The sequence below is a fragment of the Chlorocebus sabaeus genome, chromosome 14 (genome assembly GCF_047675955.1).
Source record: "Chlorocebus sabaeus isolate Y175 chromosome 14, mChlSab1.0.hap1, whole genome shotgun sequence".
Classification (NCBI taxonomy): Eukaryota; Metazoa; Chordata; class Mammalia; order Primates; family Cercopithecidae; genus Chlorocebus; species Chlorocebus sabaeus.
The window spans coordinates 28,795,069-28,807,615 of NC_132917.1; the positions used below are offsets into that span (position 1 = coordinate 28,795,069).

The 12,547-nt window shown below is 44.2% G+C and overlaps 1 protein-coding gene across 4 annotated transcripts in view; it reads left to right on the forward strand.

Moving 5' to 3' along the window:
* The first annotated feature begins 8,091 nt into the window (after window positions 1–8,091).
* The window catches only part of CLIP4 (CAP-Gly domain containing linker protein family member 4), a 68,528-nt gene continuing 64,072 nt past the window's right edge, over window positions 8,092–12,547 (forward strand). The window contains exon 1 of one of the 4 annotated variants that reach the window (XM_038006224.2): window positions 8,092–8,201. The gene's annotated coding sequence lies outside the window, so the exon portion shown is untranslated. Of the gene's footprint in view, window positions 8,202–9,021; window positions 9,040–9,149; window positions 9,272–9,302; window positions 9,555–12,547 lie in introns of those variants that run through there. The other 3 variants (XM_038006227.2, XM_007971058.3, XM_007971057.3) reach the window with 3 other exon arrangements.

The following is a 12,547-nucleotide window of genomic DNA, read 5'->3' on the forward strand; positions in this document are numbered from 1 at the left end:
ATCTTGGATAAGTTACTTAACTGCTCTATGATCTGATTTCTCCAACTGGAAAAAAATGAAACCAAAATGATATTTATCTTATAGGAGTCAAAGAATGAAAGTACTTAGAACAACGCACATCACATAGTTTAAGTACTCAGTAAATGCTAGCTCCTTATTTCCATAATTAGATCTCATTACCCTCCTCACTTAGCTCAAAATATGTCTTTTCCTTGAAGACTTTCCTGACCACCCCATCCTGCAATGTGTTTTCCATCTTGAGAAATCCCAGTACTGGCACTGTTCTTTGGTGGGTGGGTGGTTTCTGTTCTCATGCTTGTGTCTTATGATCACAGCTATTCATTGAGCACTCACTTTGAGTCAGGCTTATATGACTCTTGGAGGCAGGTATTCCTCATCTCACTTTACAGAGGAACCAACTGAGGCTCAGGGAGGTTAAGCGGCTTGCTAGGGTTGCAGAGAGAGGTGATTCTGGGGTTCCAATTCAGGTTCCCCACCCCTTGCAACCATGATGCTCTCTATTTTACTGGGAAACAAGGAGTGAATCTTGCACTTGATTCCAGCTTCCATACTGCTTTTCAAGTAGAAGACACTCAACATATTGCTGATGATTTGATGGGTCAGTATGCAAACTGTTGCCCTTGTAAGTGCCACCCAGTGCCTTCTGGTTGTGACGATCTTGATGATGATAAAGATATTGCATGATATATTTTGATGGACCTTAAAAAGTTAGACAATAGCTTATTCTTTTTGTGTTGAACTCGATGTGAATTCAAAAAGCAATTCTCATTTATTTTTTACCTTGACTATCCCCTGCTGTTTCAAATATGATTAGGTGGGGAATGTCAGAAACAATCTTGTTATGAATGCCACTTTTGTCACAAAGGAGACTTTCTCATGACTTAGTACCAGCTAATTAGTCTGTCAGTGGCTTTCTTTGGCGAGGTGAGTCATCTGATCCATTGTTGACAAGGTGCAAGCTGCTTTCTCCCTACTCTGTGGCAGCTCCAGTGGGTCTGACATTTTCTTAACTCCTAATCAAGATGTTATTAAAGCTTCTGATGGTTTACAGCAGCCAACTGGGATGAGAGTGGATTGGTTTTGTAAACAGCTGTTGGAAAGACAACTCAGTGGTACTTTAGTAATATGTAAACACCTCAGATTTTCCTGTGCGTGTGCATGTGATACAAAGGCAGCTTCTGTGTGATTTCTAAATTCCTGGGACATGATAGTCTATCTTTTTAAAATTTTTTAGATTTTTATTTATTTATTTATTTTGATGGAGTCTTGCTCTGTCACCCAGGCTGGAGTGCAGTGGCGCAATCTTGGCTCACTACAAGCTCCGCCTCCTGGGTTCACGCCGTTCTGCCTCAGCCTCCTGAGTAGCTGGGACTACAGGTGCCTGTCACCACGCCCTGCTAATTTTTTTGTATTTTTTAGTAGAGATGGGGTTTCACCATGTTGGTCAGTCTGGTCTCAAACTCCTGACCTTGTGATCCACCTGCCTCAGCTTCCCAAAGTGCTGGGATTATAGGCATGAGCCGCCGTACCTGGCTGAGACTGAAATTTTTTTTAGAGATGGGGTCTCACTATGCTGCCCAGGCTGGAGTGTAGTGGCTACTCACAGGCACAGTCACAGCTCACAACATCCTCTGTCTACTGGGCTCAAGTGAGCCTCCTGTCTCAGCCTCCCAAGTAGCTGAGACTACAAGCACATGCTGCTGCACCTGACTCTGACACTGAAATCTTGAAAAACCCTGGCCCATTCAATCAACACACATTTACTGAATTAGTACTATGTGCTAGATACTATTCTAGGTACTCAGGATATAGTAGTGACAGAAATAGATGACAATTCCTGCCTTCTTGGAGTTTCTTTTTTTTTTTTTTTTAAAGCTTTCTATTATGGAAAACATTTCAAATTGCTAAAAAGAAGAAAGAATAATACACAGTAATCCCCCACCTCCTTATCCACAGGGGATATGTTCTAAGATTCCCAGTGGATGCCTGAACAAAATCCTATATGTACTATGTTTTTTCCTAAACTTGCATACCTATGATAAAGTTTAATTTGTAAATTAGGCACAGGAAGAGATTAATAATAACTAATGATGAAATATAACAATTTTACCAACATCACTACTTTTGTGCTTTGTGACCATCATTAAGCAGAACAGGAGTTATTTGAACACAAGCACTGTGATGGCTTGACAGTCGATCTGATCACTGGGCTGGCTACTAACTGACTAACAGAAAAGGAGCATGTACAGTGTGGAGGCCCTGGACAAAGGGATGATTCAGATCCCAGGCGGGAGGGAGCAGGATGGCGTGAGATTTCATCATGCTACTGAGAATGGTGTGCAATTTAAAACTTATGAATTGTTTACTTCTGGAATTTTCCACTTAATATTTTCAGACCATAGTTGATGGCAGGTAACTAAAACCACAGAAAGTGAAACTGCCAATAAGAGAAGACTACCGTACCCACCATTCAGCTTTAATAATGATCAATATTTTATCATCCTTTTTGCATCTATCCGTCCACCACACATTTATTTTTAAGGGAATACTTTAAAGCAAATCCCAGACCTCAAACATTTTTCATATATACTTCAGTATGGATGTCTAACACACAAGAATTTTTAATAGAAACATGACCATCATGTCATGATCATCATACCTCCCAAAATGAACACAATTGTAAAATGTAATTTAAAATCCAGTCCAGGTTAAATTTCCCCCATTTGTCTCAGAAATATTTTCACATTTGTTTGTCTGAATCCAGATCCAAAGAAAGTCTGGACATTGCAGGCTGTGGATGGAGCTCTCATGTCTCTTCCGGTCTATAACCATTCTCCTCAGCTACTTTTTGGTTGTTGGAATTGGGTTATTTGCTCTGTTAGAAATTCCCACATTTTGGCCTTGGATGATTGCATTCTCATGGTGTTTTTAAAAAATGATTTTTATTATGCTTACATTTTCTATAAAATAATAGTTATTTCTAGAGGCTTGGTCAGAGTCAGTTTCAGTGGTGGGTGCTGGGAAGACTGTTGGACTGACATCCTTGTGGTAACTGGCTTATGCTATTTTTGTGCCAAAGATGCTTCTGGAGGTGTCTTATTGGTCAAAAATTTGGGGGGTAGCTGGTATCCAAAACTTAGTTCTTGTGCCACAGTGGCAGGTTTCATCCTGATGCTGTAACATTCCTTTTATTCCATCTTCCTTTATGTAGGCTTTAAGAAGATTTACATTTTTTTAAAAGTTAAAAATTAATGCATAATAATTGCATATATTCATGAGGTACACAGTGATGTTGCAACACATATAATGTCTAGTGATCATATCACAGTCATTAGCATATCCATCATCTCAAACATTTACTGTTTCTTTGTGTTGAGAACATTCAATATCTTTCTTGTAGCTATTTGAAACCATATACTATATTATTGTTAACTATAGTTACCCTACAGAGTGATAGAGCACTAGAACATATGCCTCCAATCTAGCTGTAATTATAAAGAAGACTTTGCATCATGTGATGTCTGCGAGTGGCAGCAACTGGAGGGTCTGGGGAGCAGGGCCGCATGTAGGAACATGCAGATTCCTTTGTTAGTATCTTCTCAGGAAGTAGGGCTAAGAAAAGGGAAAATAAATTTATGGAATAGGGCCAGGCCTGTTAGCTCATGCCTGTAATCCAGCACTCTGGGAGGCCGAGGTGGGCGGATCACTTGAGGTCAGGAATTCAAGACCAGCATGGCCGTCATGGCGAAACCACATCTCGACTAAAAATACAAAAATTAGCCAGCCATGGTGGTGTGCATCTGTAATCCCAGTTACTCAGGAGGCTGAGGCAGGAGATTCGCTTGAACCGAGGAGGCGGAGGTTGCAGTGAGCTGAGATCGTGCCACTGCATTCCAGCCTGGGTGACAGAACAAGATTCTGTCTCAAAAAAAAAAAAAAGAATAAACATAGAATAGCATGAAACTAAGCTAGGTCAATTGAATTGAAATATGTGAGGCGGTCTTTAGGGTTTAATGTTGCAAAAGGTATCTAGGTGATTCTAATGCACAACCATGAACGCGAAACCCCGTTCAGATAATAAGGCTCGTGTGGCTCAGTGGAGTCCTCTTCAGTTTGTGGTCTACTTCAGCAGGCAGTCCCCACCTGCAACCTTGACAAAGGAGACAGATTGGAGGAGGGCAAGCCCAGGTAGAAGCAGTAGGAGGTTCCTGGGGTCTCCAGTGGCTACTGATTTGTAAGGATTTCTATGGTACGTGAATTTACTCAATAAATGATATCATAAACTTTTTGAAGAATGAAGACAGGGAGTTTGGTTTGGAGAATCCAGAAATATGATAGGAAGAAAGGATGACTCCAGTGAGCAAAAAGAAGAATAGTTGCCATTTACTGACATAGGGAAGGTTATGGAGAAGGGTTCCATTTTGAATATATTCTATTTGTGATATGTAATGTATGCTGTAGAATGGATGTTGAGTAGGCAGTTGGATACACATCTGAGGTTCAGGGCTGGAGACAGAAATTTGGGAATCATGAAAACAGAGATGATATTTGTTTATTTACTATTATTATTTGAGATGGAGTTTCACTCTGTCCCCTAGGCTGGAGTGCCGTGGCATGATCTCAGCTCACTGCAACCTCCACCTCCTGAGTTCCAGCAATTCTCCTGCCTCAGCCTCCCAAGTAGCTGGGACCACAGGTGCATGCTACCATGCCTGGCTAATTTTTGTATTTTTAGTAGAGATGGGGTTTCACCATGTTGGCCAGGTTGGTCTTGAACCCCTGGCCTCAAGTGATCCCACCTTGGCCACTGAAAGTGCTGGGATTACAGACATGAGCCACCACGCCTGGTCAATATTTAAAGCCATAGACCGAATAAGGTCACCTAGTGAATAAGAAACTGACTTCCTGGAAACTGCATGAAGAAAGTGCTTATAGAACCATTGTAAGGGTTTCTCTGAGGCATATCCAGGAGGGTGATTGCTGAGTCATAAATCACACTGCTAATTTTTTTCACTAAACACTGCCAGGTTGATCTGCAGAATATATTTACCAGTTTAAATTGCCATCAGCAGTGGATCTTTCCCCACATCTTTGCCAGTATTTAGGATTATCTTTCTGATTTTTGCCATGCTGGTGGGTAAAGCAGTAGTGTGTTGACAACAGTTCATGAGAGCTGATAAAGCACATTTTTTCCCAACTTCTTCGGTGACCTCGAACTACACTGGTAACTGGAAACTGGCAGTACCCAGAGTATTTGCACCAAGGAAATTGGCAAACACTGTATATTAGGACTTTTTCTTCCCTGGAGAGCTGGTTTTAAAATCATAGACCAGCATATTGGTAGCTATGGGGCGTGTCACACTCTTTATATTCCCACTCTGATTACGAGTGGGGTTGAGCATCTCTTTAATGCTTACTTGCCATTCTGGCTTTTCCTTCTGTGAATTGCCTATTCTTATACTTTTTGCATTTTTATATTGGCTTTTAAAAAATATTTTATATTGACTTCTTTTTGATTTGTGAAAAGTTCCTCATGCATTTCAGATATTAATCCCTAGTTGCTTTTGAACATACCACATGTCTTCTTCCAATTTGTCAGCCATCTGTTAATTTTTTCCATGGTATTCTTAAGGGAACCCGTAATTGTGATGCAGTCAAGTCCTACAATTTTTTTTTTGCTTCAAGGATTGTGCTTTTGCAAACCTGTTTTACGAAGTAAATTCCTAACCCACATTATACAGATAGTCTCCTGTATTTTCTTTTGTATCATATGTAGGTCTTCCATTTATCTGGAGTTCACCTTTGTATATGGTACAACATGGGGCTCCCAATTTTATTTTTTCTTGATAAATTAAAGCCAGTTTCCCCAATGCCATCTTCTAAATAATTGATATTTTTCTCATTGATCTGTGGTACCACCTTTGTGTAAAGGGAGGTCCCATTTATACATGGGTCTGCTCCCGAGTTCTTCATTCTGTTTCCTATTTGCTCTATGTATTCCTATACCAGTACCATAATATTTTTATTACTATGTGGCAATGACATAATATCTGGCATGGCAGGTCTCCTCTGGTTTTTCAAAATTGACTTCACTGTTTAAAATGTATTTCTCCTTATATATTTTATAAGTTTGTTGAGTTCTCAAAAAATTTAGATTCTGCTGGAACTTTGGTTGTGATAACATTTACTTTGGAGACTAAATGGATATTTTTACAATGTAAAGTCATCCTATCCATGCTATATCTCTTCACTTATTCAATCTTTTATGTCCTTAAATTGAGTTTTAAAATTTTCTCCTTAAAGTTCTTGCAAGTTGTTGGGTTAATTCCTGGATACTATGCTTTAGAGTTTGTTAAACTTTATTGTTATTGTGAATGGTTTCTTATTGTCTGTTACATTTCCCAGTTGCTTACTGGTGATGTAGACAAAACTATTGATTTTTAGAAACTGATCTTGTACTTGGCAACCTTGCTGAGCTAACATTACGTCTAATACTTTGTTGATTCTGTTGGGCTTTTGATGCTGATGATCATATCTGTAAATATCACAGACAGGAAGATTTTAGGGACTCTGCCCAGTGCTCTGATCTTTTGCATTTAAGCATTTCTGCTAGTTGAACTCCAATCTGGTGCCCCAATTCTGACAGTTGGGTGTCTCTCATGGTCCTAAGGGCCTAGGCCCCCTATACACTCACAGTTTAGAAACTGATGATATTCCACCCCATATCCAGTCCATGTAAAAGCAGTGACCTTGTCTTCTTTTGCTATTTCCTCTAACCCTTTTATCATGGTGGGGGTCCTGAGAGCTGCTGACAGATCTCCCTGCTGCCGAGTGTCTGAATTTCTGAATGCTGCTCTATGCAGCCCTTCTGGGTGTTTAATGCCCTCAAAGACAGCCTGTGTAGGTTAGCAAAGTAGTGAATCAACACAGGCCTTCAGATCAGACAGACTTAGGTTTGAATCTTATTTCTGCCCCTGGTTACACGGAGCAAGTCACGCAGCCTCCCAGAGTCTGTTTCTTCATTTGTAAAGTGAAGACAAGTAAGATCTCCGTAGGGCAAGTGCCTTTACAGTGGTCAGTGAGTAATGCTCCTTCTCCACAGCGTAACGTTGACCAGTAAGTTGATCACCTCCTGACACTGTGGATTATTGCTACACTTTTCAGGAAGTTTGTGTCTTCAGATATAACTGAATCTCAGCAGCTACAGTTGGTCCACATCCCCATGTGCCTTCCCACCCTAATGAATAGTTCAAGTTCCAAGTTCTGGCCATTGTCCAGTCTCACTCTTGTTAACTGGGCAATACCTGGTTCTAAAGCTTGTATGTCATGAGGTACTCTAGGAAGCATGACTCCGACGAGCACTTGCATTCTTGATGATGGTGTAAAGGAGTAACGTCAGATTTTTGAACAAAGGCAACTAAGTGAGTGGGAGACTCTGGTGGCTTGGTATCCTGGGAATTTGCCTATGTACCATACGGTGTTTGGGTGTAGCAGATAAAGCCAGTGGCCTGACTGGTTCTAACAGAGATCTTTATTATAGCTAATAACAACTCGGCCATGCCTTGTCACTGACTAATTGTGGTATTTCAGAGGGATAATTTAAATCACCAGTAAAAGTGAACTGTATACCTTTGGAAACTTCACCAATAGCTCCTCTGTTACACACAGATCTTTATGACTTTCTGAGGTTCAATGACAATCGGCCTCATTTATAGGTGCTTGAAGCCAACCAAGGGCAGATTGCCTTTCTTCTTTTAACCAACTAAAGAGATGGGTGGGTCAGACAAGAAGAGGGTATGATGAAAGCAGGGAAAGGGAGGCAGACTCTTCAGAGGGAGGAGGAAGAATCTGTGTTACATTATCTCTGAGAGCACTCGCAGATGCTGAGCCTGCAGAGACAGAGAAACTGGCAGCTGACCAGGGTCGGGGATGGTCATGTATTTAAATATTGTGGGTTTTAGTCAACAGTGTGCTCCACCCGATTCAACAATGTGATGTGAATGCTCCTAGCAACTATTTTCATATGGTGAATTTTTGTTAACACAAGCATAGGACCTAAGAAGAGGTGGCAGTCTCTTTCCTCTCCGCACTTGGCAGGCCACCCACTCATTCCTGATAATCACATTTAAGAGAGCTCTGGACAAGCTGGGATACAGCCAAGAGAATCCCTCAACATGCTGGTGAGTGGGATTGTGACCATGTCATATCAGGAGTAGCTTAAGGGACAGGTAATGCGCGTCTTGGATAAATTGGAGTCAGACTTAAGAATTCCCAGGGCAGAAACAAAATCCAATGATGGGGAGATGCAGGGAGCTGGATTTTAGCTTCTAAGGTCGAAAGAAATTTTCCAAAAGACTGATCAAAGATTAAATGACTGCCTTAAAAGGTAATGAGCTCCTTGTTACACCGCGAGGTGTTAAACCACCGCTTGGTGGGAAGACACTGTAAGGAGGATTCAGGCAACTGGGAAGGGGGCTTTTCCCAGTCCCTGGAATCAATGATTCTAAAAGGAAAAGATGCTCTCCGGTGCGGTGAGCGCTTACCTCTGCTCTTGCAGAGGCAATGACAGACGTGCATTCAACATCTGTTCCTGCTAGGCACTGTGCGCACTGAACACAGAAGTACAGCCTCTATGAAGCAGCCGCTGTAGGCCTCAGACAGCTGATACGATGTAACTGTTGACTCCATGTTTCAAACCTCGGTCATGGTCTTACTAGGTCTCCTCATTAAGGGGACTTACTATGTATCCAGTAACGCTTTCTTGCTACCAGATGACAGACAGGCTGTCAGAGTTCACGACTTTAGGTGCACAGTTCACCCTGTCAGGTCCTTGGGAGACGGAGAAAGGGGGTCAGGAGAGAAGGTGGGTGAAGAGGCAGCAAAGCCGCAGGAGATATGAACTAATTGCTCAACGTGGGTGTAGCATGGATTAGGCCTTTTACAGCAAGCCCTGCCAGCAGGGAACTGGTGGATATACTCTCGGCCACGCTCGGCTGGACTCTGGGGAGCCCAAGAAGGGTAAGACGCGGTCCCTGGCCCCAGCAGCTGGTGGGAGAGCCGCAGGGTGGAGACGTGAGGCCGCGAGGCTGAGCGCTGTGAAGGCGGTGAGCACGCACGGCGTGCCGGGGCCGCCTGGCTTGCAGCGGGGGAGGTAACACTGCGACACCCCGCAGACGCTGCTAGCCGGGGTCGCGGGCCCGCGTGCGCCGGATCTTCTGCCCGTTGGGGAATGCGGGGGCGCGGGCGCGAGGTGAGCCAGCGCAGGCGCGCACTCCCTCCTCCGTCCCCACCGAGTTCCCGGCGCGTGCGCGGGGCCGAGGCCGAGGCCTGCGCGCCGCCCGGCCGCCTGCACTGCGCGCGCGCCCACCCCGCGTGGGAGGCAGCGGGAGGGGCCCGGCGAGGTCCGGAGCGGCGCGGCGGGAGGCTCCGTGGGCGGCCACGGGAGACAGCGCCGGCGGGAGCGCGCCTCTCGGCCTTTCCTCCGCGCCCCCGCGTCCCCAGCCGGCCGCTCCGAGAGGACCCGGAGGAGGCAGGTGGGCCGGGGGCGCGCGGGGTCAGGGCCGGGGGTGGGCGGCCCTGGGGGCCCGCGGGGAGGTCAGTGGCCCCGGGAGGGTCGCGCAGAGGTGCTGGGGGCTGTGGAAGCCCCGCGGCCGCCTCCCGTGGGCACCGGTGTCACCGACCGCGGGGAGGCCTTCTCGGGGCGGTGCGGCCCACGCGGCGGGGATGGGGGCTCTTCGTGGCGGTCGCTGACCGACGGCCCAACTTTAGGATGAGGGGCGTGGGGTGTGCGGGATCCGGCGGCGGAGCTGGGCTCTGGTCCACGACCGCCGCGGCCGCCCCGGGAGTCCCCGCACGCGCAGTGGCTTTCCAACGCGGCCTCTTCGCATTTCTCACTTGACTCCCCTTGCACATTAAATTGTCGAGAAACCTTTGGCCTCTGGGTGTTCAAAGTTAAACCAAATGGCTGTCCTTGCAGTCCTTGGCTACCTGAGGTCCCTTAATTCTGAACCAGCCGCACCTGGGAGGGGAAGTTGGAAGGAGCGCTGGAGCTGAGCCCGCATCCTTAAGGATTCCGTTCACGGCTTATGATGGTAGCGCTTTGAATTATATGTCAGGCTGTTCACGTCATCCAGACACTGGTTTTCAGCTCTGTTCTGAGACAGTGTTTTGATATAGATCAGAGGATGATGTTCTTATGGAACAGTAACTTGCTGTATGTTCTGAGATAGTAGACTGTGTTCATATTGTAGCACCGTCATCGCGTAAAACGGCACCTTTGAAAGATTTCAGTGAACACCGTCCTCCTTAGGAACATCCGCCAGCACTTAAATTGTACTTCACTTTCACTTTGACGTTTGTTGTTTGTGAATCTTGTGCACAATTTAAAGTGAGTCGTTTAAACAGCACAGGATCGGGTGGTGCGGGGCATGGAGCAACTAGGGAGGAAAGCTGAGACTTGAACCTGCTGGAGTCTAGTTGATCTGCGTTTTTATGTTGGAGAACCATCCTGGTTCCAGCTTATTTTGTTATCGTAAATATGATGCATTTTTTAAAATGCTTTCATCTGATACGGACTATCTGGACTGTAAGATTGAGTCTTGCTATGCGTGGAATGTGTTTACTTCTGTTTTGTAGAAGATTTAGCCCATGGTATACTATTTGTAGGATTCATTTCAGACATTTTGTGTTTACCACATACAGTCCCACTGGGAGGACTTTTAAAAAAGTGACCTGTGTTGTCTTTTATTGTTTATGACAACTCCAATTTTGACACGTGTTTGAAACTAGTGATCTTTATATAAAACCAACTTCACTCTTTCTTCCTGTTCAAACCTACAAACTCTGGTTACTTTTAGGCTTACTGCTCCCTTGTTAATTATTTATAATGAACTATGGAGCTATGGGCTTGCTTTAGTGTGTTAACCATTATTTGTGTCTTGTTTCAGGCATTTGCATATTTTCTCCTCTGGAGAGTGATCTGCACTGTTTTCCTTCAGTGGTGTTTAGAAGAGCTTTAGGAGACCAGGAACATGTTCTTTTTGCATTCCCCAATATGGTAGCACTAGCCACATATAGCTTTTGAGCACGTGAATGGGGCTAGAGCAGTGGAAGAACTGAAATTTTAATTTTTTAAAATTTTCTTTTCTTTTTTTCTTTTCCTTTTTTTTTTTTTTTTTTTGGGAGACAGAGTCTCACTCTGTTGCCCAGGCTGGAGTGCAGTGGCCTGATCTCGGCTCACTGCACCCTCTGTCTCCCAGATTCAAGCAATTCTCCTGCCTGAGTCTCCCAATCGGCTGGGATTACAGGCACCTGCCACCACACCCTGTTAATTTTTGCTGTGGGGTTTCACCATATTGGCCAGGGTGGTCTCAAACTCCTGACCTGAGGTGATCTGCCCATCTTGGCCTCCCAAAGTGTTGGGATTACAGGCGTGAGCCACTGCACCTGGCCAATTTTTAAATTAATTTAAATAGTCACATGTGGCTAGTAGTTAGCTGGTCAGATGCCACAGCTTTAACTTATTAGTCTCCAGGAGGCCTTCATTGACCGTCTTGAATCTGTGCTCTCATAGGACTCGGCTCTCCTTGGTCATAGCACTTACTACTTTCAGCTTTCTGGTAGGAATCAGCACTAGGCTGTAATCTACATGAAGGCAAGGACAGATCTGGTTTCCTTACCGTTGCATTGCTTAGAACTTAGTAAGAAAAACTGAATAAATATTTGTTGAATGCATAAATAGCTTTTTCAGGGCAGGTATTTCAATTTTGAATTACCTCTAGGGCCAGCTCTAAGTGTCCAATACTGTAAATACCTGTTTAGTAGGTTGTACAGATGTTATGTAGGTAGCAAATAAAAGGATCATGGGAGTTATGCTTTAAATACTTACGTGATGAGATTGGAATCTCAGGAGAATGATGACTCATAACAAAGTATTAGAGGAAATTGAATGAAAGGGCCTCATGATTCCAGCTAATGTAGACACAGCTTCAGTCTCCTATTAGTTGAACAACTCAAGGATGCTTTTGAACCATATCTCAAATCTGAAGTCTCCTGGCTTCAGTAAGCTTCTTTCATGGGGTCCAGACAGTCCTGAACCAGCTTGAAGATGCTAGTGGGCATCCCCATTTATTACTGCTGTGTGTTAAAGCATGGACCAAGGAATCTTGAAAAAAAAATCACAAGGTGTTTGAGCCATGTTATATAAGATGCTTTTGCTAACAGCTAACTTGGAGTGATGAGTAGGATGAAATTCCTGTAGAAATCAGAGTCTGGGGAATTTGATTCTAGCTATTGTTAGTATCAGAGGCACCTGTTTTGTAGACAGTTGATTAGGGCCATTTTTTTTTTTTTTTTTTTGAGATGGAGTTTTGCTCTTCTTGCCCAGGCTGGACTGCAGTGGCACAATCTTGGCTTACTGCAATCTCCGCCTCCCGGGTTCAAGCAATTCTCCTGCCTCAGCCTCCTGAGTATGGGATTACAGGCGCCCACCACCACACCTGGCTAATTTTTTGTATTTTTAGTAGAG